This window comes from Chanos chanos, chromosome 8, assembly GCF_902362185.1.
Source record: "Chanos chanos chromosome 8, fChaCha1.1, whole genome shotgun sequence".
NCBI lineage: Eukaryota > Metazoa > Chordata > Actinopteri > Gonorynchiformes > Chanidae > Chanos > Chanos chanos.
In genome coordinates this window covers 1,678,475-1,684,474 of record NC_044502.1, presented here as the reverse complement: position 1 = coordinate 1,684,474, position 6,000 = coordinate 1,678,475, and positions in this window count along the sequence as shown.

Genomic DNA, 6,000 nt, shown 5'->3' with positions numbered 1-6,000 from the left:
CCAGGCAAATTTATGGGCACATAACGACGTCCCATCCGAAAAAATAAAGTCACTTGCTGAGGCAAAAATCTGACTCTCCTCTCGAGAGGGAATGACCGTTCCCAGCAAACAACCGTCGTGTGCAGGTAAAGCTGGGCACGAGAGATAGCACGAGCCGTGATTTGTGCCTAAGGATAAACTCTCCGAATAAGAGCCAGAATATGTAAAAACCGTGGCCTGGGTAGAGGTGCTGTGAGAAAGATGTGCTTGCTGTTCCTCTCAGCCTCACAGCCAGCTTCTCTTCCCAAGAGGAGGCGGTTAGGGAATACGACTTTTTCCCCTCACCAATGTGTGTGTAATCGAACGCCCCTCATGTTGTCCACCGTCATATTCCAGCAATATTGAAGGAGGAAGTTATCCTAGTTATCCCACCTCATCAATAATGCTAGCGGTTTGTGTGCATGACCATGTGTTGACATACGTTTACATTGTTTAATAGATCTTTTAATATATCTCGTTGCACTTTGGTGTATTGAAATGTAAGCTTATTATTGATCAAATTATAGTTTGTGTGTGTGTGTGTGTGTGTGTGTAGTCCCTGAGCAGGCTTACTTGAATCCTCAACTCTCTAATCAAGGGAGCACTTTGTATAGTTTGCTGGATTAATTCGAGACTGCATACAGATACGGTGGGATCGTTTCAGTGAGAGTCCATGGACCTGAGGTAAAGAACCCCATGAGGTAGAGCAGCGTCTCAAACAACGATTCAGTCTAGTCCTGGACCAAAGTGCAGTCTGAGTGGAGAGTTTGGAATTAAAATACACTTTGGCACAGGTCACGTCTTTACCCCCCCGCCCGGGCTGAGCTTTGTTTTTGAGCGTAAAAACACTGGGCAAAAACCCATCACTGAGTTCTCATGGTGCTGGAGGTGGAACACAAGTTTTCCCGCCCCCCCCTCTCGGGATAATAATGATTTTTGTCATGATCACACACTTTAAAGACAATATTGAGTAAACCTACCTGTTGGGCTTAAAGGAATGTATAGACTCCCAAGAACTGCTGAGTAAATTCACTTATTTTACAGACCATTCAGGTGCTTAGGGTTTTGTAGTTAAATCATTTTTCGTCAACCAACAACCAGTGAGGTGTCAGTCAAAGGGAATTTTTTTCACATCATGTTTCGCAGTCTCATGACTCCACTCTTATCTACTCCGAAAGAGCAGAAATAACAGATAGCACTGTTTCAAAATAAAAGTACATAAAAAATAACCACATGCCATCATCAAAATATGTTTAACGAAAACACGTCGCACACAAATAAATCTGCAACCACTGCCTGACGTTTTTCCTTGAAATCGTGTTGTTGGTTCTGGTTCAACGTAACACAGGAGGCAAAGATTCTGACTATACGACAGGATGATTTTATAAAAGCTCATTCCCTGTACCAGTGCACAGATGACTTACAAAGAGTCATGAGTATGACCAAAGAGACAGTGGGAGGGCTACAGTGTCATCAAAACACATTGTGTAAATTCATTTTAAAGTTAAAATCTGATCTTAAGCTTTTGGGTTTTGCAGTCGTCGCATATTTTCAGTGATCCGAATCAGGGTGTGTTTAAGATTTTCATACGCAACTGTGCCTGTTTGCACGTGTGTATGTAAGTGTGTCTGTGTGTATGAGAGAGAAACAGACAGACAGAGCGACAGACAGACAGAGTTTTTTCATTAACGCCTAAACTTGATCGACTGATGAACACAGAAAGGAGAAAAAGCAGTGTGCAGGCAAGAGGAGTAAACTCTCTTAAAACTGACCAGTTTGGGTGGAGATGAACGGAATGTCACAGAAGTGAACTTCAATTAAACATCTGAGTATGTTATGCAATGAAAGGGTTTTTTTTTTCTCAGAGATGTACTGAAGTTCTATCTGCCCATTGTTATCAGTTCTGTGGGGGGGGAGATACAAGTGAAATTAGTCTATGCCATTCCAAATTTCAAAACAACTTAATAACTCAAACAACAATTATTATCATTATTGTTGTCTTTGCACAGTGTGCACAGTGTGTGTGTGTGTGTGTGTGTGTGTGTGTGTGAGTTAGTCTCTGTGGTAATTATACATGTTTAGTTTTAAGGGCTACAGTAGGTATGCTGAAAAGCAGATGGAGCCAGACAACACAGGAAGTGTTTAAATAATTACTTCCATCCTCCCGGAAATTTTTATTTATGGTTCTGTCCAGCCAATATGGCAACAGAGAGTTAGAGCAAATCAGTGTGTGTGTCTGTGTCTGTGTCTGTGTGTCTGACTTTCTGTTTGTTTTTCCTCATTTCTGTGTGTTTACAGCATTCTTAAGCATGACTAGCGTTGCGGCTTTATTTCAGACTGTATTGTACATATTCTACACTCTAATTCATGTCTGTTTTGTCCCTCATTACACATCTAAAGAGTCCCTAAGGCATGACTTCCAGAGCAAAGAGCCAAACTGTGTGTGTATTTTCATTTAAGAGATTGTAGCTCAATAGCTTTTCCTCTTCTCTCTGTAGTGTTTTACCTCTGTTGATTAGAGTGTTACTGACATACTTTGTATTTTACTGCTTTGGTGCTGCCTTAACCAGAGAGCTTTGGGAGATCCCAGTCAGAACATAATTAATAGTTTAAAGCACTGTGTGTAATCAGTAGTGTTAAAGCAGAGATGTAACTTTGAGAAGCAACAGTAGACTGACTGTGAAGAACAGTCGCTCACAGAAGTTTTCTCACAGTGGAAAACATGGCAGGACTCAGGAGTCAGGTCCACATGAAACGCGTAGAGACAAAAACAGGGAAAAGACACGAAAAAGTCATTTCTGCCAACGGCACTTATTGTTGCCTCTGGTTTGTTTGTCCTGTGCTGATCTGAGAGTGGTGTCTGTGTGTGTGTGTGTGTGTGTGTTTGTGTATGAAATAGTATTATTAATAGTATTATTACAAGTGGTGTGTAAATCCGTAGGTTTCTCTGGTGAAGTGCCCAGCTCTCATTGAGAAACACTTAGATCAACATTAATCACAAAATATCTTTCAGTATTCACAATGTGCACTTTCAAAACCACCTGGGCCAATCAACAGCAGTACAGCGGTTGTGTTGTGTTGTGTTGTTGTTTTGTGTTGTGTTGTGTTGTGTTAGTTTGTGTTGTGTTGTGTTGTGTTGTGTTGTGTTAGATTGCGTCGCGTTGTGTTGTTGTGCTGCGTTGTGTTGTGTTGTCTTGTGTTGTGTTATGTTATGTCGCGTTGTTGTTTTGTGTTGTGTTGTGTTGTGTTATGTTGCGTTGTTGTTTTGTGTTGTGTTGTGTTGTGTTGTGTTGTGTTGTGTTGTGTTGTGTTGTGTTGCGTTGTGTTGTGTTGTGTTAGTTTGTTTTGTGTTGAAAACAACATACATGTGTGTGTACTTCTGCTTAAAGTCAGAAAATAAAACCTCAAGTCTGAATGAAAGGAGGTTATCTCAAGTTCTGAGTTGGCTGCTTGCCTCTGGTTTGTTTGTCCTGCACTGATCTGAGACTGGTGTGTGTGTGTGTGTGTGTGTGTGTGTGTGTGTGTTGTATGAAACGAAAAATCACACCCGCTGGCCAGCTCTAGGTTCCTGGCAGTGAGGTGAGTCTGGAAGCTACGTTCACAGATCCTGCTTGGGCATTTCTGCGGCACTGCGCCTAAGGAATCTGTCTGACTGGTGCTATCAGTGCCCCGTGGCTCCACGCAGGAACTGACCTGAGGTCAGCTCTACCTGCGTTGCCAAAAGTGTTCCCTTGGAAATCCTAGCTCTCCTGTGAACGTGGGCTTCGTTTAGACAGGAGACACAGCGACTGACTCTGTGACGAAACAGCACATTCGAGACGGTGAAAATTGAGAGCTGGCTGATTCGACGACGTTCGCGAACATTTAACAGACGTGAATCAAACATTCTGAAAAGTTGTACTGGAACGTTTGAATGCCTCGCGGTTTGTAGTTTCTCAGATTTTTTCCTGATAAACAACAGCAGCAGTGCAGTTAGAGGTTTTTTTTTTTGTTGTTGTTTTTTTTAATCTGGACTTGACCAATCCTTAAGTCCGATGAGGGCTTTGAAACTCCTTCATCCACCCTGTGGCATACCATATATGGTGGCAGTGTGAAAGACAGGAATGCGTAGAATGACTGTAAAAGTGATAGAATGAATATCAGTAACATTTGTGTAATATCTGAGCAGTTATACATTGTAGTGTATTTACCGTATGTTCATCAGACTGGGCTTAAACGAGTAAGTAAAGTCTTTGAGTGACTGGTCCCTGTTCCAGTTCTCTTCGGTCCTCCCTCTCCTTATGACCCTCCTCTTCATTTTGATGAAGACTTTCATTCAAGGCCTTCATGTCATGTTTGTTGAGTTGTTTGAACATACTCAGTCCTACTTTAGTGGAAAAGGACAGAAGTTAAAGGGGCCACGTAAGAATACTGGGACAGTTCGGTTTGATCCAGGTCTGATTTTCATGCCGACCACGACCGCCAAACAAACACAATACAGCAGCACAGATGAGTTTCACTGGTGCATGATGGATGAATCCTGTCAATCTCACTGAATGAGTCGCGGATCCTTCTCTAATCCTTCACTATGTCTTCACTGTCATGCAGTCTGTGTGTGTGTCTGTGTGTCTGTGTGTCCATGTGTATATGTGTGTGTGTTTGTGTGACTGAGTGTGTGTGCGTGTGTGTGTCTGTGTGTCCGTGTGTGTGTGTGTATCTGAGTATATGTGTGTGAGTGTGTGTGTCTGTGTGTCCGTGTGTGTGTGTGTGTGCGTGTGTGCGTGTGTGCGCGTCTGTGTCTGTGTCTGTGTGTGCTTGTAATGACAGGGCAGCTGTAGCAGGGTCATGCGACACTGTGTGATGCTGGAGCGTGTCTGACACCCAGAGGGGAGTTTGTGACATTATGGGTGATTCCTGCTGAGCCTGGTGGACTGTGGTGGAAAAACCCTGTGGTACATCTTATATTTCATCAATTTCTCTCTCTCTCTCTCTCTCTCTCTCTCTCTGTCTCTCTCTCTCTCTCTCTCTCTCTCTCTCTCTCTCTCTCTGTCTTCAGACTCTGTTTCTCATGTCATTTCAAAACACTGCTGATGAAAGTGTTTACTGACATTCAAACGAATGTTCATTTTCTAAAGGAACCAAGACACTGTGTGAGATGAGCGTTGAATTCTCATTGTCTTTGTGTAAAGAAAGTGAATAAAGTGAATTATCTGTACGACGCACGTGCTGCCATGACCATGTCTATGTTGTCTTTCATTCAAAAAATGGACACGGAGTGATTTTCACTGCTACATATAAACAAGGCTTTAACCAAAGTCAGGTGGGAGTTTCTATCTTTATACTGCACAAAAGGAATAACCTACCGTTTCTTTAGACTAACTCACACACATAAAAAAAAAAAATATATATATATATACACACACACACATTTATATATATACACACACACACACACATACACACATACATACATATATACGTGTGTGTGTGTGTGTGTGTGTGTGTGTATATTATAGATATTTTTATCATACAAAGTCTTGTACAGATTCACTGGCTCCTGGAGGAATCCCTTTGTCCAAGTTGGCCATTTTGACCAGTTGGTTGGGCTGGTGTCTTTCCTGTCACTCAAACCGCACCCCTGGGGTTTGTTTGACGGGTTGTGATTGAGGGCGGAGGCTGTGTCAAGGAACATTCAATGTTTACATCTGTAAGAAGATCTTCACCTCATGTCTCATATATGGCAGGAGAGAGAGAGAGAGAGAGAGAGGCGCGTCCACAGGAGATGCATGCTGAATGAATGGGTAGATTATTGACACTTAACCCCATTAGAGCAAGAGAAAGCGAGTGAGAAAGAGAGAGAGAGAGAGAGAGAGAGAGAGAGAGATGTGACGTCTGTCAGTCACTCATCTAACAACATTTTGTTGAGGGAAACAAACCCCCTTTGCCACCCTCCCAGATTTCTGAACAGCCTGAAAAGTGGGCTGCCTAAATTTTTTCCCCTTT